Source organism: Phasianus colchicus, chromosome 2, assembly GCF_987193195.1.
Source record: "Phasianus colchicus chromosome 2, bPhaCol1.hap1.1, whole genome shotgun sequence".
NCBI lineage: Eukaryota > Metazoa > Chordata > Aves > Galliformes > Phasianidae > Phasianus > Phasianus colchicus.
The window spans coordinates 9,587,885-9,614,006 of NC_143437.1; the positions used below are offsets into that span (position 1 = coordinate 9,587,885).

General features: G+C 43.4%; 1 protein-coding gene across 13 annotated transcripts in view; it reads right to left on the reverse strand.

Moving 5' to 3' along the window:
- ALK (ALK receptor tyrosine kinase) overlaps positions 1–26,122 on the reverse strand; it is a 332,192-nt gene that overhangs the window by 273,305 nt on the left and 32,765 nt on the right. For 11 of the 13 annotated variants that reach the window (XM_090134723.1, XM_090134729.1, XM_090134719.1 and 8 more), the window contains 2 exons: positions 21,092–21,306; positions 19,507–19,552 (listed from right to left, as the gene is read on the reverse strand). The gene's annotated coding sequence lies outside the window, so the exon portion shown is untranslated. The remainder of the gene's footprint in view (positions 1–19,506; positions 19,553–21,091; positions 21,307–26,122) is intronic. The other 2 variants (XM_090134725.1, XM_090134727.1) reach the window with 2 other exon arrangements.

Below are 26,122 nucleotides of genomic sequence, written 5' to 3' on the forward strand. Positions count from 1 at the left end.
TGTGAAATGTATGTGTGTCTGAAATATACCTTTGAGAAAAACAGAAGATTACATCTGGTTACAGATGAGGGTTAGAGTAGAGCTGGAAAAGCCTTCAGGACTGAAGTCTCAGACTTTTCAGAATGTAGAAACAAAATAGTGATATCTTGTTGAATTCATGTTTCTCCTCTACAAACAAGTCTCCAGATCAGGCCTACAAGAAGGTCACTACTCAAAGTTTTGGTCATTAATCAAATAAGATTCTGGCCACATGCAACACAGAAGATATTTGATGCCACTGGAATCCTCTCTCTTCTATATCTTTTGCAGGGCCAAAAAGGCTAAGCTCTGGAGTTGGAAATAATATTTTCCTGAGATTTGTTTGGTTGTTTTTTTTTTTGTTTGTTTGTTTTGAAAACAGAGCTAAGACCCAAGTATAATTTGGGCAATGGATGATTAATTATACCACAACAAAAGAACACAAAGCTCAGAAGAGCAAAACAGGAAAGCAGTGTTTGTACTTCCACAGCCTGAGCTGCCAATGCCCCAGTACAATCCTAGGAGGCAAAGACTCGCAGCAGAGCTGGAATCCGTCTCTGTACTCCCAGCAAGGCTAACAGAACGTAGCTGAAGAGAAACAGCAGTTATGGCTTCTTACAGCATTTGTTTGCTGTTTTGGGTTTTTGTTGGTGGTGGTGTTTTGTGTTTGTTAATATATAGAAAAGGATATTTTTCACAAATAAGTTAGTTATCTTCATCGCTCTCTTAAAGCTAATCCCAATAAAAGACACTTTTTGTTTCTTACATGCTTTGTCACTTATACTCTTAGCAGATGTCTATTCAAAACAACCCAAACCACTTTACTATCAGAAGAAAGCCCTGAGGTCACTCTTACCTACTTTCCTGCAATGCATAATCTTTAAAATTCATTTCATTTTTTCCATGATAATTTTGTGATCTCTTTTGATGCTGAAAATACTATTTTCTTTTCTTTCCTGGGAGGAACTGCATTTTAATCAGGCTTCCCAGAAAGAGCTTTTGCTGATCTTAATGCGAAAAGAAAATGCAAAGGAAAAAAAAAAAAACTCAAAAAACAGGAAATGTAACTTCAGAATGACAGAGCTCATTTGGGAGTGCAAAAGAAGTGGCTGAGGTCCTTCGATTCTCTCTTCCCTACAGAAGGCAGAAAAATGTTCAGAAAGACGAACACTGAAATACATCATGTCTACAGACTGCTTGGCTTCTACTGCACATCACAGGAACATCTGGAGAGATGGAATTAGAGCACAAGCAGCTGCAATGTCCCCATTTGCTAATCTGAGCACTTTCATTGTCACCTTGTGTTCCCTCACCAACTGCTACTCCTACTAGCAACCCACATTTTATGACTCCATTCTCAGCTGAGCTGTACTGCCATCCAAATATTAAACAGCAGTAGGGTCACTGATCTACTCACAGAGCAGGATTGTGCCAATGCTGCGAAGCGCTGTCTGTGAGCAAACCAAATACTAGTCCTGTGTGACAAACAGAAATCTGAGTCATGCCCTAAAGCACTTAGAGAACTCATGCATGACTCAGGACTCAATGATCTTGTCAAAAATTTGTCACTCTCCTAATGAGTCCCTTGCTTTGCACACCATTTTATTATGCTGATATGCATTGTGAACAGCCATGTACACAGAGTATCATAAATTTGAATGCAGTATCCCCAGTTCATACCGATGACATTCACAGAAAAGAGGAGAGTAAGTTTAATAACATGTAAGCCACACACAGTAACACCACAGCTCAAGCTGCTCTAAAAAAAAGCCTAACCAAACCTTACTTGGGAACTGCAAAAGCAAACTCATTGGAGATTTTGGTGTGATTGAAAGCAGATCTCCACCTCCTAGGCTGTTAGCGTTTGTCTCATACGTTTACGTGCCATGTACCTCCACCTGTAGAAAGCAAATCCATGATCTTCAGGTACCTCTCTGCTGATGTTCCATTACATACAGTTTCAACTGGGGCAGAAGAGACTCACAAGAGTGAGGAGGGGAAGCACAGGTCACAGCTGACAGTGCAACCCATTATTGCCCATAGCTGACCTGACAAATACACCAAGCTGTTTTGGAGTATGTGCCACTACCCCAGTTACCAGCCATAACCAGAGCGTTATAGGAGATCCCTATGAGATGAAGAACAAAGCGAACTATGCAAAGTGTTCAAATATAAAAAAACTGAAGAACACACGTTAGGTCAGTTTCTTATCTTCCTGGCAGTATCAGAGATGCTCCCAGATGACACATTAGAACACAACCTATTCAGTGTTAACAACCTTGGGAGACAGCCAAATCCACTTCTAATTCCCTCCCATTTCAGTAAGACAGCAAGATTCACTGATGTTGTCATTTTACTGAAAAGAGTATAATCATGTAAGGCTATGGAACTGCTTACAAAACAACTTCCCACCACACTCAAATACAGCAGTTTGTTATTTTATTGAGTGTCAGTCTGACCTGTTTTAACAAAATAGCTCAACCTGAGCATAAGGTTATCAGATGGTTAAAATTGTATGTCAAGGAATATTGTTAACTTCTTAATACATCATTAAATGCATATTTAAAAAAAAAAAACACAAAAATAAACATAGAAACTGGAGAAAAAGTCTCTCACTGTGAAAATATTAGCTAAAAAAAAAAAAAACCACCTCTTCATCTCATGGATGTTCATGGCCAAGTCTGAAACACTGAAACTGCCCTTATCTCTCTCTCCACTTTGAAGGGTAAAGATGCCTGACTCATTTACCATTTAACCAGCAAAAAAACTTGACAAGATAGTTTATCACCATGCTGTGAGCCTCCCTTAGCTTTGACACAATTCTAATGCTACTCAGAAAAACAGTAGCACTCTGCACTTACGGAGTGCCTTTGAGAGAAGACTTACACGTTCAGAAAAGCAATATAGAAAATAGGACTTGAGAAGAAACCTTTGGAGGAAATCACATCAAGGAAGATCTGTGTGGGACCAATCATGGAATCAAAGGCTATCCTAAGGTGGAAGGGACCCACAGGGATCACTCAGCCCAACCCTGGGCTGCACACAGCACCTCCCTGTTCTTAGGCATGCACTAAAAGGAATAGCTGAAATTCCCTATCTGTGACCGAAGCAATCTTTAGAAAAATAATGGATGTCACAGTGAGACAAGAGACACCTGTGCTTTGCCCAGGGGAAAACAGCAGAGCTTCCAGACTTTGCAGGATTCTGTCCTAAAGACCCTCTAATCACTCCAGCATAAGGAAGGCATCCATAGCAATCTGGAGGAAGGATTTAGCCAAGTGGTAACCATGGATGGCAGGTGAGGGATAAAGGTCTAAATAAAGGTCTTCATGTTCTCAAATCTCACTTGAAAGGCAGGCTTTCACTGCTAGCCCAGGGAGATGCCTGAAGCAGCTCAAAACTCACTAAAGTTTTTCTTCTGAAAACATCAGTACCAAAATCCTGACACAGAATATGAGTTTATAGTGCCTAAAACACTAAACAGTGCACTTATGAGAGAGAAACCTTGCTATGAAACAAAAGCTATGAACAAAGTGAGCATTTCTCAGGACATTGTTTGAAGGAAGCCCCAGTTGGACAAGTTTAGAGACTGAAAAATATTTATATTTCTCAATTGTTCCAAACCTGAACTAATGCAACAAATTACAACTAAAAAGGAATCACCTTTTAAAATAGCTGTGTTTTTCTCACAAAGAAGTAAAATTGCTTCTGACAGGCTCTCAGTGATCCAGGCAATATACCTGCAGGTAAGCCAATAATCATAAACAGAAAGAAGAGCTGAACTCACCAAACTGCTGAAAGGGCTCTCTGAATAAACAGCACTCCTTCCCAAGAAACAGAAGTCCACAATGATGCTTGCCCTTCAGTGGCTGCCCTTATATGAGCCCAGGCTGACCTTTGGGTCAGGTGGTGAGCACAGGTGCAAACAATGTTCCTGTGCTCCCTGGGCCAGGCACAGCCCTTCACCAGGTGCTCAATCAGCAGTTCAGGCTGTGACCTAACAGTTCCTCTGCACCTGGACCAGTTTGCACTATTTTTTAGGTACTTTGCCTGCTCTTCCTCCTGATAACTCTTTTCATGTGACTTATGATTTATATAATTTGCTCCAACAATCATATTATTTCTTCCTTTCCTTGAATATTTTAATATGGACCCCCAAATACCCCCTCTAAATGCTTGGAGAAGGGGATTTGGAATCCCCTTTGGAAAGGAATTGCAGTGTTTATGAAAGACATGCTAAGGAACAAGATCTTCAACCTTTTATCTCCGTAGGTAGGTCTGACTATACCAGTTAGTCAGAAACAAGTTTAGAGGCAGGAACTTATGCTCTTTAACATCTCTATCAATGACATCAGAAGTGGGATCAATGCACCTTCAGCAAGTCTACAGATGATACCAAGCTGTGTGGTGCTGTTGACACACCTAAGAGATGCAGTGCCATCCAGAGACCTGCACAGGCTGAGCAGTGAGCACACACGAACCTCAAGAGGTTCAACAAAGCCAAGTGCAAGGTCTGGCACCTGGGTCATGGCACCCCCACTATCAACATTAGCTGAGAGGTGAAAGAATAGAGTAGAGCCCTACCAGAAAGGACTTGGGAGTACAGCTGGATGACAGTCTGGACAATCTGAGTCAGTGCTGTGCCCTCGCAGTCCAGAAAGCCAGCTGTACTGTGGGCCACATCCAAAATAGTATGGCCAGCAAGATGAAGGAGCTGATCCTGTCCCTCTGCTCTGCGCTGTGAGACCTCGCCTGGAGACTGCATCCAGATGTGGAGTCCTCAGTACAGGAGATACATGGACCTGTTGAAGATATCCAGAGGAGGGCCACAAAAATGATCCCAGGGATTGAACACCTTCCTCTGAGGACAGGCTGAGAGAGCTGGGACTGTTCATACTGGAGAAGACTCCAAGGAGACCTGAGAGTGGCCTTTCAGTATCTAAAGGGGCCCCAGAAGAAAGAAGGGGGTACTCTTTAGCAAGGTGTGTTGTGAGAGGACAAGGGAAAATGGTTTCAAACTAAAAGGGGTGGATGCCTCATCCTTGGAGGCATTCAAGGTCAGGCTGGATGGGGCTCTGAACACCTGATGGAGCTGTAGGTGTTCACTGCAGGGCAGTTGGACCAGATGGCCTTTAAGGTTCCCTTACAACTCCAGTGATTCTAACAAGGCATTTTCTTTCTGTTCCTTCTCAAGTAAAAAGTGAGTTATGAGACATTTCAAGTTAGTTGACTTTTTCTTTTCAGAAAGCATATTGCCTCATTCTCCCCCTTCCAATCCTTCTAATCTATTGGGAGAAAAAAAGGAAAAAAAAAACCCAACCTTATTTCCACACTTTTCAGTGACAAAAGGTTACTGGAAATAATGTCAGTATCAGATACTTAGGGCTTTTACCATGAGGCATAAAAGGATAAATTTATTGACCTTTTTAGTTTGAGGTCTGGAATACCATGTAAAAGTATCAAGAAGGCATGACCATAGCAGCACAGTCAGGATGGGAAAGGGGAAGGGTGCTTACCCTCAGTTAGGAGATACAAATGGTCTGTTTGCACTGTATGGTACTTTGGGGACAAACTGAACATAATTTCACATTAAGTAAAGGTAAAAAAATTGAGACTAAGTCTTCAGAGAGATAGCATTTAATGAACAGAGGATATAAAGTTTTTAGAAGGTGATTATCAGAACTTTCCATTGCTTTTAATTTAGGCATATTATGATAAGACAGACAAATACTTTCCTCCTGGGCTCTGGAGAGCTGATGTTTTTTTGCTTTGCATTCACTAGGATTATATCTCTCTTGTATTCACTGAACTCAGAACCAAGACAGAGGATACCACAGGTCTGAGAGCTGGCTACAACAGCGTGCGTTTAACTGCTAACACCCACGAGCAGCAGTTATGCCCAAAGGTCCACAGTGCAATGACAAGACAAGGGCTCTCAGCATCTCACATGCTTGTTTGGCCAGTGAAAAGACAACACTACTCTAGTGGCTAAACTTAGCAGCATCTTCTTTTGCTCATCATCCTAAGCTAGGTGCTGATTTAAAAAAAAAAAAAAAAAAGCCTGAAAAGAAACAATTTTTAATCTTCTGCCACAAAAGAAACCAAACTTTGCTGTGCTGTTGCTGTGTCTTGCAATGCACTAACAGCAGATGGCCTGGTAGCAAAAAAGCAGGGAAAACTCTTTCTGTCCAGTCTGCATGTATCTGAGAGCAAGAGAGTGAAGCGGGTGTACAATCAGAAGATGCCACTGACTTCATTTGGCTTATGCCTCCTATCATACTCTAGTTCAAGACCTTCAAAGAAACCTGGAAATTATGACTGCATGGAAGAGAATCCCCTGCTCCCTATATGCTACAGCATAAATCTGTGGCATACCTCCACTTAGTTTGATCATTCTAGACTGATCTAGTGGGTGGCAACCCTGCCCAGAACAGGGTGGTGAAACTGAATGACCTTTAAGGCCTTCCAACCTCAGCCATTCTGTGACTCTATAGGATGACCGTCATTGCTTTCTCTACAGAATGCTACACTTCAATGCAAAGTAATATACTGCCTTCAGTTACACTAATGCAACCCTCTGTAATTTATTTCTCCTAGCATTTCAGTCAGTGTCCCAGTGACTCATCTACTTACCAGCTGCACATCTGCTTGACAAATTTTAGAGATCTTTCTTATGCAGTGTGTCCTGAATGTCTTTCCAGGGTCTTATGCTTCAGTTCTTTACCGTTTAGAGGATATTGCTCTATTTATTCTCAGCTTCGTGGTCCTCTTAATGTTTATCTACCAGCCATATTTCAAGCCGCTGTAGTTACAGATAAGGCATTCTGCATCTGATTACTAGCCCAGTTATTACTTATTTTGTCCTCTATATTTAGATGTATTTTACATGTTTGCTGGCTTCATTTCCACACACTATTATCCTTGTCAGAGAAAGATCATCAAAGTGGCAGGCGTAACAATGATCCTGTGGCCAGTTCCAGGAGCAGTTTACCAATTCTGCTCCACAATCATACCCCCTTAGTCATGATATTCAGATTTACTGACTGCTTGCAACTTACAGTGAGCTGGAAATGAAAAACAAGCTACACTTTTACCTTTTGTGTGTGTGTGTGTGTTTTTTTATTATTATTATCACCCATCAAAATACTGATCCGTTTATTCTCTTTTAGGCTTGATGATATTTCCAGTAGTTAATAAAAGTTTAAGGGGGTATTTTATTATTAATTGAAAAGGGACCTAGTTTTTAACTAACTTTAATTTAGTTTGTCTAAGGTCATGAGCTTTTGCCCTTGCAGGAAAATCTGGCTAGATAAGATCCAAGGAGGCTCTCACTGACTTCAGTCTTATACCAAACGCTCAGTAAGATCCTTCAAAGAATTTTATTGTGGTTATAAAATAAATCCTACAGTGCTCAAGCTCATCTATATTCTACTTTAGACTCACCCTCTTTCTCCTTATTTGCTCGCAATCAAAAGAAATTTCAAGGTTTCTTTTGACATCCCTATGACCAGCTTGACAGGCAGTCCCTTAGATAATCCGATCCCTCGGTGTACAGGTGTGGGTTCCTGTGGCTGAATTGGGAATTACAATGCATTTGTTTCACGGCTGTTCTGTTATCCAGGAAGAGGCTCTACAAAACCATAGCATTACCGCCTACAGAGGAAACCTGACTGTCCAGCTCCTTAAGACTCGATCTAGTGTGTCACTGTCTGTTTTCAAGCCTGAGCTGTGTCTTTCATTACACTAAAGGTCTCCCTTCCCATTAATCTTGTTGAGCAGCTCTCCTCTCCAAGCTCTGCTGCCCACAATTTGCGATTCCTTATTGTTGAGCATCCATCACACATAAAATTGTTTCTAAGCACCCCATTACTCATATATTTAGGGATGTCAAAGACAGGCCTCTATGTAGCTCCCAAAGCACTTTACAATTCCCTTCTGCTTTCCCATCAAAAAGGCAAAAAGGACACAAACAGACAGCATCTTATTTGAACTTACCAGGAAGGTAGATTTCCTTACACAGAAAGTTATAAGGAGGAGCAAGGAAAAAAAAAAAAAAAAAAAGGCAACAATAAAGTACAGTACATTTACAGTTTATGATGCATTAACTGATATCACAAGGCTCAGCTGAGCAAGAATCCAGTCCTGAGTCCTTCAGATGACTTTTTCAGTACCAGTACAACAGAAGAACTTGACCCTGTATGGAAACTAACATGTTTCCTTTCTCTCATACTGTAATTTATATTACATAACCCAATGGCATTTCAGAACTTAAGCTATTAGAGCCTCCTTTTGCTCAACAAGGTCTTCAGTTTGGTTTGGGGACCATCTCTATAAACAGTCATGACATACAGCTACGCCCTGAGAAGATCTGGTAAACTTCTGGAAAATAAGTGGAGAAACCCACCAAACTCATTAATATGGGGTACCTGAACAGTTTTCACTGAGTCAAGAACTTCCATAAGTCTTAAAGGAAGTTGTATAGTTCTTCTCTAAACAGCAGATCTGAAAAAGTTGGACTTCACACACTTATTAAAAGGAAAAGGAGGATCAATTGATTTCCAAGGACTATCTATTAATGGATTCCCTTTCCCAGCACAGGATTGCTGTACTCACTCATTTACTCATTCATTCATCACATCTCTGCAGCTGCGCAAACAGATTCTGTAAACAAAATCTTTTCACCAGCAAACTCCCACTGTGCTAGCAATATTAAGTGGCAAGCACACGAACACCCTGCAGAGAAGCAGAGTTCATTGATATTTCTTTTTCCTCTTTTCATATAGTTGACACTGCTTTACAATTGACGTAAAAAAAAGTAATAAACCTCAATATATTAAGTCTCCATACAGACTGGTTGCTGAAGGCTTAATATCAGCCATAATTATTATCCATAAAATGTTATTGAATCAAATCTTAAAACTTAATGCTGCCTTGTTTCAGGAGATAAAGAACAGTATACGGCTGGCAGAGCAGAAAAAGGTTGATCAAAAGCCCACTGTTTCATGTGGTTTCAAACTCTAAGAACAAAAGGGACTGGGCACTTCAAATGTTATACAAAATCCAATGAGCTGAATTTTGTCTCCTTAACAGAATCTGGTGACACAAATAGATATTCAAGAGATGTTCTTACTTGAGAACACGATACTACCACCCAGATGGAAGACACAACTCTTTTCTTGAGTTGAGGACTGGTGAACATTGCTCCTTTGAGATGCTGTGATTGTAATCTGCAATTAGTAGTCAAATCACCTCAATACTGAGGGGCTTCTCTAAACTGCAACCTCCCTCCATTTATCTGAGCCCTTGTTCTACTCACAGCACCTTGATCAGCTTCAAAAACAGACACATCTGCCTTTCCAGCCCACGTGTTAATGCATGAGCTCCCCATCTGCAAAGCAGTTCCCCAGCCAGAACACATCAGACAGCTACTTAATGGACCACTTGGGTTGCCCTAACACTTACAGCTGATTAAGACCGATTATTCTCCCTGCCCACAAACATTTTATTTGACTTTCTGCAATCAGAATATCATCAATAATCCAGTTCTCTTCTTCCTTTTTTGTAATACACAACTGCAAGAATCTCATCTCTCCAAAGAGCTGAAAAGAGGAATGTGACAACAAGAGAGCAGAGAAGAAGGAAAGTGGACCAATGCGTGCCCTCCCCTACCAAAAAGCCATAGCGCTTCCCAGCAAGAGCCTATTGCTGCTGAGTAAAGCAAGCTTCATCTCCTCCCTTCCTTGGTTGCTAAGCAAACACTGACCATTACACAGACACCTTATTGCCCTGTCAACTGAGATATTGCCCAGGTGAACCGCAAGCTCTTGTGCTTTAAAAAGAGAGGTTCTGACTTCAGGGCCAAAGCTCGGGCCAGCCCTGACTACAGATCCACTCTCCACCTCTGTCATGCACCTATTTGGCAAGGCAACCATTAAATTGGCAATGCGTTATGAAACAGTTCCATTTTGCATCAATATAACAAGTACTCCAAGGAACCCATACGGAAGGGTAATAGAAAATATGTGCAGGGAAACCTATTCTGAAATGTCTACATAAAGAGAAGCCAAGGAATTCCTTTTCTTAAAGATTTTATTAACCTTTTGCTGATGAAAGGAGATTACTGATCAAGAGCTAGATGAGGTCAATGCAGTAATTATATTTGAATCCTCTTCAAACAAGCCTCTTGCACGATGTAAAATAAAAAAAAAGTTGATAAAACAAACTGTTACTTAAACCGAGTCTTTTAGAAGAATAATTAACCTATAATAACTACTCTGGCCTCCTCTTCACCCTTGAAAAGTAATCCCTTCTCATTAGTTTCAAGTTTAATTGGCGTCAGTAATGAATTGTCCCTCAGAAATAACCATTGCATCACGCTCCCTAATGCTGACACGTGCTATCATAGAAGTAGAAAGGCCAGAAGGCAATTTCTGAAGACAGGGAGCTGCTCAGCAGAATCAAGTCAACAACAAAATGAAACAAAAACCCACAACCCAATAAGTTTATTTAGAAGACAAATGTTGCCAACACAGTTCGAAGCAAAGAGAATTCCAAGTAGCTTTGCCAATAATTGCTGCAGTGTTTCCAGTAAAACTCTCAGCTCTAATTTCTTGCTCTTTCCTGGCCTTTTGTGGGAAGCAGAAAAGAAACATCACTATTTAGTACATTCAATATGAGAAAATTGTATTCAACATTTGTGTTCTTAACATAATCAAATACTGCTTTTTCCATCTTTGGTTTCTGTGGTCTCTCTGTAAAATAAATATAACAATGCTCAGAGATGTCAGTAGGGCGATAAGGCTTAAAGAATTTTGAGAAGTAAGATGAAAGGGGCCATAAAAAGCCCAGACATTTTGATGCATCTGAGATAGCTTGGTATTTAAAGGGCCAGTAGAAACAGCATGTGAATGGCAATGTATGTACTGAAATCAGAAGTCTGTTGCAACTTGTAGAGCTCTGTGGTTTCCAACAGGTGGAATCACAGGTATTCAGCTGCATATCACAGGCACTACTGTGACTGCATTCATAAGCGCTCATGCAAACTTTCAAAACTCAGCTAGAAAGAAATCTCCAGTGGCATAGAAGTCCCGGAAAGAACACGATGTGGAAAATATAAACAGGTCCAAAATGTCTACCAGGGCACATCGCTGAGTATGTGTATAGAAGGTATTACCTCTTCCTAGCAGACATCAAGAAATACGTAGTACAAGTAGCCAAACACTGCTATGTCTTTCCCCACACTCACCACCAAGTGTTCTCTTGTCTGATCATCTCACCACAGAGCCATCATCTCTCCCTCTGCCCAGCTCATAACTCAGAGAGAGTGCTGTGGTTTTCTTTCAAGACATAGTTTTATAAGACAGGAGACTGGAAAGAGCTGCTTGTGAGTAAGAAGATGGTGAGAAGGTTGCAGAAAGAGCCCACACCTCTTCCTTTACAGTGCATTGCTACATCCAAGTCCAAAGTTTCCGCTTGTTTTAACAGGAAAGTTCCTTTGCCTTGTTATAAGCATTGGGTGGCCACTAAAAGACTTCTGCAATCAGCAGACTAATTGGAAGAGCTGCTAGAGGCAGGCTTGCAAAGAGCATATCTTTGTTTCTAGAAAGATCTAGATGAAAGGTTCAGGCCTAACATCACAATTTTGCCATTTCTAATCCTGGAATAAATAGCCACATCACTGAAGCTACAAATAATCTAAAATCCCACATTCTGTATTAATATCCAATACCTTAAGCAGAAAATCAGAAACAGAGCTGCTCACACCATCTGCGTGAGTTTTCCCTTCCCTAAGAAACTAAATTTGCCATTTTGACTTTAAGAAAGGATAGTGTTTTAACAGGCAAAAGCATGGCTCATAGTTTTTACAAAACCAGAAATCCAGTCTTTTGTAACATCAGGCAAAAGTGTTGTTATCTTAAGTTTCAGACGTTGGCTATCCCTTAGCAGGAAGGAAATAGCAACACTATGATTAGCTCTGCAGACATGGAAGTAAATCAATATGGGAGGCTGTTGTAGTTTTTATTAGAAATCTCAAGAGTTAAACTGTATTCTACCACCTTTACTGAAGTTATTAGAAAGTAACCTGCAAAAAATAGCATCTTCCACCCAATGGAGTTTAGAAGCCATCAGTACTACCCTTGTTATGCAAAGTGAGTGCCACAGAATGATGGATTTCATGCTAAAGCTCTCTGCTGCCTCCAACTCCTTGTGTGATTCTTTCTTCCTCCATGCTCACTCACTACCATATTCACTAATGGTAGCCCCAGTATTGCAAGATAATTAAGTCAGAATTAGAGAGTCAAAGCAGAACCTGATTCCTGCAACTACTCAACAACTCTTTGTAAAACGTTAAAGGTCAGTGGCAAAAGTAAAAATAAATGCAAAATACTAACTGATATTTTCACACCACAGGGATCATTTGCATTCAGCACCTGTTTTTCCGTGCTTGATTCCATCTCTGTGCAACAGTTTACCACTTTCTTTGGAATGTCTGGTGTTAGAAAATAGCCTGGAGTCTGTATAGCAAGCCACCAGCTCTATCTGCTGGATCCAGCTAGAACAATTCAACCACATCACATTTTACAGGAGGGACAAGTGCAGACAATTCTCCTTCACTACCACTGCCATAGTTTATAGCTTCTGAGAGCAGAGATATCTAAGTCCTATCTGTGCTGCCACGGCATATTTCTGAGTAGCCATGGTAAGCAGTATAGTGACAACCAAGGAACTACTTGGTTGCCTCAGTCATAAATCACAGTACCCATGTAAATTAGACGTGAGTCTCAGAATGTGTTTCTTGCCTAAATATTTAAACACATAAATAACTTCCAGCGATCCCAGCTTGTCATTTTAAGCTTTCTGACATTCATTGTTCAGAGGAAAAGAAAGGTCAGACTTATCAAATCTGCATTTATACTTCCATGACATTTTTCTCCAACCATGTTTTTTTGAATTAGAGGAGCAAGACAAATGTGGCACATTTCAGAACAGACCTTTCTTGGCTCAGCACTGCAGCCACGCTGAGCAGCTCCTCGGCAAAGAGCTGCTATGGATCAGAGGGCAGAAAGATGTGGAAGGCAGGCAACTTGGACCATTCACTGCTAGACATATCCCTCATCAGTGTCCTAGTCTCAGTGCTCCAGATTCTGGGTAGCCCAAGCAGATTCTTGGGAAGTGTCCAGGTAATGTTTAACCTGACTGCTGCTTGGGAAGAAATCTCAAGATGGATTCCTAAAACAGCATCAACCCAAATAAGTTAGCACAGATACATTGAGAAGATGGTGTTTTCTTGACTATGACAAGGTTCAGTTATGATTCTATGACTTGTGAAATGTATAAGAGCTAAATGCTGCCCTCACTTTCTCTATTACTTCTTGACTAATTCACAAATACTGCCACAAACCCAGATTATAGCTCATATTATACAACATTCATGCAAGATATGGAGAGCCCAATGATGAGATTACATTCAAATACAGTTCAGGCATTGCAAGACCTCTGATTCTGAAGTGTGTTTCTACCTTTGTATAACAAAGCACTAAAGTTTCCTAAAGCGCTCCTTTGATGTATTTATTCTCTGCATTTAAGGATGAAGAAATTAAAGCACAGCAAGATTAGAAAAGGTATCTTTTTAAAATCTGCTATACATTTTCATACATAATTTAAAAAAAAAAAAAAAAACAATAAACTGTGCTCTTCTGGGTGCTTGTTTATAGATCTTTACTGAATAAACTTACGAATAGGAATATTTATAAGAACACTATGTTATGCCTAAGAGCAAATGAAATTCAGGTAAGGTAGGTAAGTGCCTTGGCCAGGACCAGGGCAGGACAGCACAGAGACCTGGGACTGTACTGCCCAGCAGCCCAGCCAAACCCAGTGCTTTTGGCTTCCTTCTTCTTCAGGAGGCATCATCATTTTAAGACGAGGCACTGTGGATGGCTAAATCCTTATTTCTGGAGAGCACAAGGGAGTGGTGTTCTGCAAGGAGGTGCTATGGGCCCAATACTTAGGGCAGGGAGGGCTGAGAAAGATGTTCTTAGGCACAGTTTGGATTCATTGCAATTTAGCAACTGGTAACTGGCATGCAGTATTCTAACACCTAGAACAACACAAGGGTAGAAGAAAACTTCAGTTTGTACTAATACATGTCTAAGAAAGGCATAAATCTCCAGCAGAACAGATGGAAACTACCTGCACTAAAATGGAAGCCATTCAGAAGTTCTGCTACAATGACTGAGGTTTGCCTGATTTACCAGAAGAGGCAGATCACATCTCACATCCCAGATCCAATCCCTCGACTGTGTATGAGAGAATAACAAAGAGCAACTGGAAAGTGATTGAAGCCTTTACAGCCTTCTGCTCTGCATGGCAAAACTCCAAACTTTGTTCTTTGGAAACAAACAAAAAAAAAAAAAAAAAGAAAAGAAAAGAAAAATACAACTATGAGACCTTGATCAAATGCTGGTACCTCAGAAATATATGGAAAACACCGGGGACTTTACTACAGTCAGCTTTCAGTTCAGAGCTCTGATTTTCATTTTCAAAACATCTACTTTCAAAAACATATTTTCCCCTGCTCTGAAGTTCTTTCTAATCTCATGTAAGAAATTCCTCCTGAAGATGAGCTCAGGTGCACAGCAGCACTACCCTAAAGATGGAAAGCTGAATTGTCTCAGTGTTATAATAGTGGTGGTATGCAGTGAATGCAGTTTCAGGGAGAGTACGTGTGGCAAGTTAATAAAATTGGAGATGAAGGCCATGGTGCAGGAGTAATATTTCCCCTAGCCAGAGGATAAGAAGTTATCCATGGCTATTGAAGAAACAAAATTGGAATGTTAAATCTATTTCATGAATTAAAGTACACTGACCTTTAGAGGGAGGAATGACTCATTTTCATCCCTGTATGCCTCTTTTTAACACATGCTTCCCACCTTTGCATATGTAAGCAGCAATTATTTCTCATGGAAAGTTATTTTATGGGCATTTCAGCTTATTAAACTTCCTGAGTAAACTTAACAAAGATGTATTTAGCAACGCTTGTGGGCCAGGTACCCTACAGTCAGTGATTTGGTTACCTGTGGTGTTAACATGATGAAATACAAACGCCTCTGCAGGGCCAAAACAGATGGGTTCTGGATCTCTATGGAGCCCATGCAAGCATGGAGCAATCAGGCACTGAGAGTATTTGCAGGACAGTGGTGCACAAACTCCTGTGAACTCAATGGCTTGACAGTTAAACAACAGCACTCCAGTAAGAACACCTTTTACTAAGTGTGTTTGGTAACACGCTGAGACAAATTGCTTCATGCGCCACACAAACATGCTATTAAAAAGAGAAAGGCTTCACTTTGGTGAAATATCTCTCAGCCAGTATCAGAGCACAAAAGCCAAAAAGAATACAACATTATTTACAGGACTCTTTTGTAACCTTAAACTCAATGGGAATTCGGCTCCTTGCAGGTTTTTCTCATCCTCACATACAATGCAATCTCCATTCCCAGGGAGGATAATTTTGTGAAAGTAATTAAGCAAGGTAATTACATTTTTTTTTCCTGGGAAGTACTGCAATCCTGGGCATCTCCAGCACTTTTGGAAAAAGAAAAAAAAAAAAAAACAAGAAAATCACTAAGTGTGTCAACATCAGTAAAGCCTCTTTACACTGTTGATGGGAGGATTGTGTTGTTTGAAATCCATTTCCAATTAGCTTAAGCAATAGAGGAGAGGCTCAGTTGCCTTAGGAAGGGCTTTAGTTAAGCCCTGTTCAAATTAGCTGCAATGGTGATAATAATTGCTGGAATCTGCACACTTATGGACTGGTGGATGCTGCTATCACTGTGTCAGCACATCCTGCTGGCAGCAGGACTACGTGGTGCAAATTTAAGGATGGTAGTGATGTGTGGTGTTCGTACAGGCAGCACCTTCACAATGCAAAAAGAATGGATTCCATGCTAAAAACCTATGTGCAAAGCCGTATCGTGGAATAAATACACTACAGTTTAATTACTGGCAAAGCAGATGGAGAATTTAATAGCAATGCTGCACTTCAGGAACATCAGTGTAGAATTCAGGAGGAAGCTGGAATTGTTACAGGAGGTCAGGAACAGCTGCTAGGAGAAGGTACTGCTGTGAAATAGGTAGCTCTGCATTCCTTCTGCTCCTCCTATTCCTGCATCCCCTGCAATGGACTCTGCAAGGCTGTATTGCAGTAAAAGCAGCAGAGCCTTGCCTTCAGCGTGATTTCACTGGGCAGAGCTAACTGCTGCTCGTCTCTCAGCAAAACATGGATTTCTCAACAGTGAGGACAACACCCAGATCCTGATGAACTTTGCTTAAAGCTCCGTGCTGTACCTACAGCAGCACAGCACCTGCTCATTCATGAGGATATCCTTCACTCGGGTTTAAAACCACACCTTCATCCTCAAAGATGACAGCTATGTGCCCTCCAGCTCCCTCTCTGCTAAAGGCACTGGAGCTGAACTAGCATTAAAAGCAAAGGCTGCATCTCCACTGCCAAAGAGGGAGATTCTTGAAGCAAAGGAACTGCAACTCATAAAGAATTTCCCAAAGAGAGAAAAAGAAAAGAGCAGCTTTGGGTGTCTTTACTAATATTTTAAAACGATTTTTCATGCTAACAAATTGAGGCAAGAGCTGCAGAAGGCAGGGAGGGAGCACTGGCCTCACCCAGACACCATACAGTAGGTGATCTCTGCCTCACCTCTGCCAAAACTGACCGAGGGAGGCTTCTCACTTCAGCCTCAAGCACGAGACTGATTCACATAGAAACTGTTTTGATGGTCTGTTTTGATTTTAGCTGCAGGCAGCAAGGAATGAAATTAGTTCCATTGGTAATTACTCACATTGCTGGCCCAGCTTTACAGTTGAACATAAAAAAATCATCAGTTGCTCCAACTTTGTACTGAAAGCCCAGCACTGACTCCTCTCACCACTTGCAAACGTATCTAGGTTTGTTTTGTGATCCATTAAGTGGCTACTCAGAGACACGCCACCAGCACTTCCACAGCTTCATAGAAGCTACCAAACTGAGCTCACGGTGACAAGTTATTTGATCTTGCAGCCCCCTCACTATTACAGCCTTGATATGAGAGCCTGAATCAGAGCTTGTGTGAAAGGTACCAGGCACAAGCAGGATGGAAATCTCTCCTCATCATTGGCCCGAATTACAAATTGGATTTGAGGATTTGGATTGGATTGAGGAGCTGCCCCCTACCCTGACTTCACATCCCTATCACCCAGGACAAAAGATATGAGCCAGGGTCTCTCTTCAGAGAGATGCCAATCAGTGCCATGTGAGCCCCCTGAGATACACGGCTTCTTGTCATGCTGTAGCTGATACAGTCCACCAAGTACTGTCTGTGGTATTAAAAGAGACAGGAATCAACTCAGTGCCAGCTCACTGTAGCTGAACCTGACCAACAGCTCATCCACGCACAGTGGGATGAGGGAAAAAACTGAAAGGTGTAGTCACTGATGGGTTGAGATAATGGCAGGTTAATAACAAAGAAAAAATAATTTTAAAAAGCAAGAAATATACCGAATGAGTGATGCACAGCACAATTGCTCACCGCCAGCCAACTGATGCCCAGCCAGTCCCTGAGCAGCAGCAGCCCCCCAGCGTTACCCCGATGTTATTGCTCAGCGTGACACCACATGGTAAGGACATCCCTGGGACCTGCATGAGTGAGCTGTGCCGGTGCTGTCCCCTCCCGGCTTCTCGTGCCCCCCAGCCCCTGTCTGTCTGCAGGGCAGAGTGAGAAGCTGGGAAGTCCTCGGCTCTGCGCAGCACTGCTCAGCAATAACTGAAGCAATCGTGTTAACATTATTCTCACCCCGCATCCAAAACACGGCACCCTTCCAGCAACTAGGAAGACAATTAACTCTCTCCCAGCTGAAAAAAGCCGGGAGAGAACCGTTTTCTTTGATATTTGCCTGTCTCCCATCGTACGTTTAAAAAAAGAGTAATAACGCTGATAGCAACGCCCAATAGCATACGTGTATCGCTCTGACCGTCAGACTGAGCTCCGGAATGCTTCCACCGTTCCCCGAGGTTCGCCCGCACATAACCTTGGGAATCCCTCGCAGCCCTTTGAGCAAACACACCCTAGAAAACGATGGGGAGCATCAGACAGCCTGACCTTGCTCCCCCGAGGCTAACGACACTTCCACCTTCGGGTCCCATTTGCGGTTGCTTGGCGCAACGCCCGCGTTGCATACAAACCCCCCTGCGCTCCCTAAGCAGCCCTCCTGGCCCCCCAGCCCGTCGGTACGTTGGACGGCAAGGACGAGCCGCAAGGGGAAGCCGCGGCCGGCGGGGGGAAGCTGGCAGTGCCCGGCATGCAGCGCCCGGCTCACCTGCCGCCGAGACGTGGAGGAGGAGGCGGGGGCGGGCGGCTCGGATGGCCGCCGAGAGCCCTCGCTCGCCGCCCGGAACGCCTCCGCGGCGCTCGGGCATCACCCGCACCCGCAGCCGCCCGTCTCCGGAGCGGAGCCAGCCGGCGAACGGCTCGCTGAGGTCGAACTCCAGGCGCGCCCCGGCGGCGCAGCCGTCCCGCAGGCTGCCTTCGCCCACCTCCAGCACCAGCTGCTTGGCGCGCCGCAGCCGCCGCCCGCCCGCGGAGGGGCCGCCGGGGAGGACGAGCGGCGCTGCCGGCGGCGGCCGGGAAGGCCCTCCTCGGGCGGCGCGGAGCAGAGGCGCGCAGTCCAGCAGCAGGCGGCCCGTCGCCGAGGCGCGGCCCGGCGGCCCCAGCACCAAGTCCCGCACGTAGGCGCGGAACAGCGAGGGCACGACGAAGTCCACCGCCAGACTCCTCCTCTGCAGCCGCGACAAGCCGGGACCGTCCCGCGGCCCCGCCGCCCCCGGGGCTAAGCTGAGGGCGAAGCAGGCGGCGGCCAGGAGACGGGCGGGCAGCCGGCCCCCCGCCATCACCCGCCCGGCCGGCGGCCCGCGGGAGCGGAGGCCGAGGAGCGGCGCTGGCGCGGGGCCGGTGCGCCCGGAGCCGCTGCTGCGCGGGCTTTGCCGGCTCCAACTACCCGCCACAACGCGGGCATTACCCGGCGAGCGCTGACGTCACGCTCGAGCCCGCCCGCCAGCAGCCAATGGAGGCTCGGGCAGCCGTCGTTATGCAAATAAAGGGGGCGGAGCCGGGAGCCGGGGGCGCGCCCGGCGCCCATTGAGAGAAAATGGGAAAGCGCTCCCGGGCGGGCTGCGGCGCCTCGGGACGGGCGGGGCCGAGGATGGAGCCGCCGCCGCCGCCGCCGCCGCCGCCGCCGCCGCCGCCGCCGCCGCCGCCGCCGCCGCCGCCGCCCGCGCGTGGTGTAGGGCTGTAGGCTGCGGCTCCCGGCCCCCTCCGCTTTTTCTCTTCGGACAGGCAGATCTGATCGCTAGCGCTGCCCATTTGTTTTCTTTCCCTCTTTGCTCCCATCCTTCATCCTTCTTTCCGTTCCTGGCTTCTCTCCGCCCCTCCTTACCTCCAAATGAGCCGAGGTCTCCCCTGCAGCCCCGGGTACGTTCCTTCTGTTGGGAAAAATAAAAGAGAGAGAAGTGAGGGGAAGGGATCTCACACAGAAGTCATTCTGAAGAATTGAGCGGAACTGTTCCATTTCAAAATGAAAACGACAGCCTTAAGGAAGGTTCATGTACCAATTTCCCTTATTTTTACCTATATTAAATACAGTAAAATGGCTGTAATTACGTTAGTGCCGTGCCTTAGCATAGCTAATCGTAGCTCATTCATATTTCTGGAAGTTGCTTGCATGAATTAATGACTTCTTATTATCTCTTTAGTTTGATACTTAATGCATGTATATTTTTATAATCTAGGTACTTCAACTATATAATCATTAGGGTGCAATTATTCTGTCATGTGGTTATTCTTCTGCTTATATCAAATTAATGTTAATATACAGATACTCTGGAGCAGAACCACCGAGTAATTCCCCATAATTGTAGCGCTAAAGAGTGTAATTGCAGGCGCAGCGCTAGAAAAGAAACAAGATCTTTCTGCACAGAGGAGCTGAAGAAGGAACTTCAGGGCAACTGTCACATGAAGAGTTACATAATGCACTCTGTACAGAAGGGCACTTTATGCTGCATTCAGCCCCATACGGGCGTGCAAATTCAAAGCCCATCCTTTGCCCAAGGAAGTTGTGGATGCCCCAGCCCTGGAGGCATTCAGAGCCAGGCTGGATGTGGCTCTGGGCAGCCTGGTCTGGTGGTTGGTGATCCTGCACATAACAGGGGGTTGAAACTACATGATCACTGTGGTCCTTTTCAACCCAGGCCATTCTATGACAGTGTTTTCCCAATGATGCTGGGCTCGGTTCATGCCCTCTTTCCTCTTCTTGCAAGCCCTTTGTGCTTTGCAGTCCTTTAGATTCACTTGCTCAACATGTGAACTCCAGCCATTCACATTTAGCCTTCAGTAGTACTCTGGGGTTTGGGTTTCCTTTTCTTAGATGAGCAAGACTGGAAAAATACTGGAATGCACACAAGTGGCCCACTGGACTTTCCACTCAGCCTCTTCTTTTACTCCAGTGGACAGTCACATGAATGTGCATGTCTGTGGATTGGGAGCCTAGTCCTCAAACCTGCCTTCTTCAAATTCTGCTGGACTGCTGTCTTCCTGTGTTTGAGCACCACATGCTAGTGAGTCTCCCACAAGAGGGATGGCAATTACTGCAGAAAAGTGGTGTGTTAGGCACAGAAAACATTCTAAAAATTCCCTCAGATGGTTTAGTGTAGGTTATTTTTCTGCTTTTGCAGATCTGATTTCTGTCATGTGAAGGCAGTATGTGGGACTTCTGCAGTTTTCAGTTCTTTGCATTTTCCTCTTGGATTTGGCCAGCTTGAGCCAAATGCTCAGCTCATGTGAGTGAAAGGTAAGTCTTCCATGGCCTTTAACAGTCTACACACAGGTGACAGTTCCAATTTCTAACTCAGCTACTAGGAACGGAGTAACTGGATCGATCCCTTTATCTTCAACACCCCGCTGAGAGAGGCCGCACCTTCCCCAATTACTCTTTTTGGCAGAGATTATAAAGACATTTCACTGACCTTCCTCTCACCAGGAAGCCACAGTTGGCCCCAGCAATGAGTCACACCGGCATGACTAGAAACTTCACTCTCTTCTAAATGAGACAGAGCCGTGCCTGTGCCTCCAGGTGCTCTCCCTTCAGTTGAGTCAGTCGTTGCCTCTCTTCAGAATGCCTTCTCTGCTCCATCCACTGACAAAGCTGCTGAGCGGGTGGAAGTTTTGTGATGTGGTTGAGCTAGGACAAATGGGATTTGCTTGTCATCAGTGTAAGCGATATGGGCACTGTATGCACCCAAATGGCTCTGCTATCTGCTTGGGGGACAATATAGAAAAAGCCCAGAGATGCCTGGGGGCAAGAAACATAAGTGGGGGTACAGCCCTGCCTTCATGCAACACACTGCTCTCAGTGAAGGAATCTGCATGTGCTTGGAAAAAGAAAAAAAAAAGGAAAAAAAAAAAAGCATGGTCCAAAGACAGTACTAGCAGCTAGCAGGCTGTTACCTAATAGTCCCAAAGAAATCAGGTAGCACATAAAAGTATATAGATGTATACTTTTTCCACTGTATTACCTTGTTTTATTGCCACAGCTGAAAGCTGAAATGAAAAGGAATCTTTATTAATAGGTACTAAATGAAAAAGAAACAGATGTTAATACGTTGAAAGACAGAAAGTGAAAATGGACCTATTAATGAAGAGAGGCAAAGAAATCAATAAGATCCAGCGGTTGAGTTGCCAGGCTGCCTTTTTATCTCCCTTTTTGATTGCTCTTTAAGGAGAAGAGTGGTATGTATATTTGGGAAAGAGTTGAAGCCTGGTCAATAGAGCTGTTAATGAGGAACAGGTAAGGAAATACTTCGTACAATTCTGTGATAGGCTGCGATCAGCAGATCTGGACAGTATGCTTCCCAGGTTTTTAATTTAGCTAATGAATTGACTGTGTCACTGGCAATTAATTTTGAAAAGCAGAAGAGATCTCAGGATGTCTCGAAGGACGAGGGTGGGGTGAGATGAAATACAGTTCTAACCTTTACAATGGAGAAAAAGAGTCACATTGGCAGATGTCTGTAGTTCAGCACCAGTAAAACAACGGAAGAGACTTAAGCCAGACAAGGTACTTCAGTAGGAGCAGAGCGGAGTGTGAGCTGAGTGTGTTACACTCCTGGAAGGTTTATTCTGCCAGGAAAAGACTCAAAAACCTCAGACATTTCAAATTTGTACCAGGAAAATGATATTACTTCTTGGGGTTCTAATTGCATCTCTGTAGGTGCTGGAAAAGACCCAGAAAAATTAATAAATCCACATGCTAGTAAACCTGTGCCAGAACTTCATGTGAAATATTAATAGGGTAATACTACAGCTGGACAATATCATGTGGCCTTAGACTTAAGCAGAAGACTACTGGAAACTGCAGCACTGTGAGTGTAAGATGGTAATACAGTAGACTGAGTGAGCATCAGCAATTGCTTAGTTTTTACGTTTCTGCTAATACTTCACTGATAACACAGTGTCAGCTCTAGGCGGTGCTGCCTTGAAAGGCTTCACTCACAGCAAAAAATGGGGCCAGTAATTTGGATAGGACCACTGAAGTGTCAGTGAAGCAAAAGGAAAGAAATAATGCAGAAGAATTAAGCTAGGGCAACAAGGAAGTGGTATCTAACAGCAGTGTGTTTCAGCTGGATTCTGGGAAGAAACATCTACTACCGAGTATAAGCACTCCTGGTGCTATCAGACATCTTTTGTGTCTCCCTCCTACCACAGAGTTCCCAGCCCAGGACATTGGTTATCTGTACTCTGGGGATGTATTACATTTGAGGTGTGATACCAAAGCAAAACGTCTGTACACAACAAACTTTTCAAGGAGAGAGCTGAGGATGGGGACTGTGTCTAGACGTGTCAGGTTAGTGGGAAGACCCTGCAGTGAGATATGGCAATGTTCATCTGGCTTGGGACTGTGTGGGAACAGAGCAGACTCCATGTCCCTCTCTGTGGTCTCACTTCTTAAGCACGCTGAGTTGAACTGCCTGAGGTGTGTTAGACCAATAGGATCCACGTGACAGCCCAACCTTTACTTAGGTAGATCTTTCCTCACTAGGCTGTGGCAGAACAGTTGCTTATCAATTTGCATCTGATTTATGAAAGGCAGAGGTTCTTACTGTCTGCCTTGCTACCCCGAGTCCCAAGAAGAGGAAGAATTCGATTCAGAGCTTGTAATTGAGGGGCCAGACAAGAAATCCTATAAATCTCAACTGTACTGACTTTAGGGAAGCTTCTTCGAATTCACACTAATGAGGCAGAAAGCAGATTCTGGCCTTCACTCATCACTTTGTAGTTACTTTGGCTCCCTGAGACAAAGGCAGTGAATCAACGATGCTAATTACTTCATTCACAGCTTTGCTTAAAGCTACCTGCCCTTCCTTTGGCTGTTGAGTGTTTCTAAAGTAGCCTTTCATTTGCTGAGATAAAGCATAACAACTTATTTTATTACATTCTTTTTTTCATCTTCCTCATCATGTCAATTAGTGTGTTTGCATTTTAACAGAGATGCTGCCTGAAACCATTCTGGCTGCTAATGTCACAATTAGTGTTTCTTCCTGTTGGACCAATTATAGGTGATAATGTTACTGTTTGACAGCGTTTGTGTTCTAATTGAGAGCCTGATTACAAATTGGGTGCTCAATTCCAGCCAAGCTGTTTCTTTTTCACAGGGTATCCCCTAGTCACGGCTTTTTACACGTCTGGGATTACATATGGAAAATAAAAATAGATGAGTCATCACTTATATGAAATATTTTCTAACCTTCAGACAGTTTCATCTCTCCTCTTTTCTTCTTGATTACTCCAAGCATTTTTTCTTATTTGGTTGGAATATTTATCAAGGACAAAACATGCCATAGATATAAGCAGGATGGAGCTTCTGAATGACAAGTTTAATTCATCATTTAATGCCCGCACTTTCAAGTGTCAGCCCTGAACCCCTGATGGCTAATATCACCCAACACCAGGGTGCATCACTACAACAGCTTTGCCCATTAAAGGAAACAAACAAATCAATGCTGAAAACGTGTCAGTCTATGAAATGGAGAAAAACAGCCTATAAAGCAGGTTCTGGGATAAGAATGGAGTAAGATGAATTACTGTGTTTATAAAAGGGGAAAAATCTCATTTCTTAAAAAAGAGAGAGAGAAAGAGTGGGGTGGTCTCATCTTACTTTCAGTGCTATGTAAAATAGCACGGGGACATTTGACTGAATTACCTCTCCTGTAAATCTGCTTACCTCACCTTGCATAAATGCAGAAGTCTGCTTTTAAATCTGCAGCAGAATTTATGTCTGTTTGGATGCTGATGTGCACAAGCAGGGTTATAAAGCATATGGAACGGAGCATAAGAACAGAGCAGGGTGGAAGCTGGTAGGCACCATGTTTGTGCAGTCTGTGTTGTGGCTTTCCTACCATGTAGGATAAAACACAACACCAATCAAATGTGATTTCTTCCTTGATCACATGGATGAGCAATATACAGATATAAATATGAACTTGCCTTGCTTCAGTTCCCTCAAGTGAATTGTGTTTACAAGAGGGAAAAGGCCAATTTTATGGCATTTGAAGTGATGGTTGAAATTTCAAAACCAATCAAGCTACTACAACATTCCTGCTTCAAAGATCCTGAAAGACTTTGCTGGACTTTGGAAAGCAGTTTCTCCAAGAGAATTCAACTGACCACATGAATTCAACAGTGCTATTCCATGAAGTCAAAAACATTTCAGCAGAGTGTGCCTGATGCTAAGCCTCCTCCTATACCGACTGATAGAAACTACAGTTTCCCCAAAACACAGTTGGTGTGGTTTAGTTTCACACCAGCAAGAGCCCTTATTGCTAGGCAGTACTCGCTAGGCAGCTCCCAGTTGGGTCTTGCCTTCTTCTAAATATGTTTATCTGAATAGCCAGTAGAACCAGTGATTGTGATGTTTTGGGCACAGCTTCCCTGTCTCTGAACTTTGCAGAGAAGGATGAATGTGTAGCTCAGCTTAACTGAGTCCCAGCTGATGCAAGTCAGTTTTCAGTTTAAAAGACTTTGCTTGGAGGTGCTCTTGTTTTATAGTTCAATTCTTCAGGATTTTCGTTAAACACATGGCTAAAACATACAGCCATGCTTAAAAAAGATTTATTAGCACCAACTCTTTTTGTTCTAGAGGTTGATGCATGTGAGAAAATAAAATACTGTATATATTTCTCTGACTCCATTTCCTTACTGCTGCCATAGGTTCTCAAGCTTTGAGGTTTTCTGACACAATCTTGCGTAGTGCCTTTTCCTCTCACACACAGAACCTGTCTCCCTTGTGTAGCCATGTCCCTCACCCAGTGCCTCTCTTAACAGAGATCTGCTGCTTCCCTCTTTCCTATCTGAAACTTCATGTGCCTGACATCTTTCTGAATTTTTCCCAGGTTGTCATGCTCTATGGCTTTCAAGGTTCCTGCTGATAGATGGTCTTTCTGAATCACCTGTCTGGGGTCTCTCTACTCATTGAACACCAGACTCTGTAGCCAAGCTACACCTGAATACATTTCACATAAAACCCAAGCGTTTGTGGTTTTGCTGTTTCAGAGCATTAGCCAGACTACCTCCTTAACACACAGGCATATTCTCCAAACTGTTGCTGTGAATAAAATGATCTAGGTCTGCTTTCGAAGATTAAGACTTGGCACATCAGTGGCTTTTGAAATGATTTCTGAATTTATTGTAGGCAGTAAGACTACTAAATCTCATTCTTTGGAAATGGAACAAGTTTGCTGAGGGTCTTGGATCAGCAAGTTAGAATCATAGGTCACCTTCTATCTTGTTGCAAATGGAGTAAAAATGACCTTTTCTGAGAGGCATACAATGATCTTAAATTCAGACAGGTGTATATATCTGATCATTTTGCATGATTTTTGTTGTGTTTTCCATTTTTGAAGTAAAAGAATAGTCACAGTTATTCACCTTCTGTCTGTGAGGTTAATTTAATGCTGGATCAAGCACTGCGAGAGTAATAACAAACAGTGAGTGCATCCGGG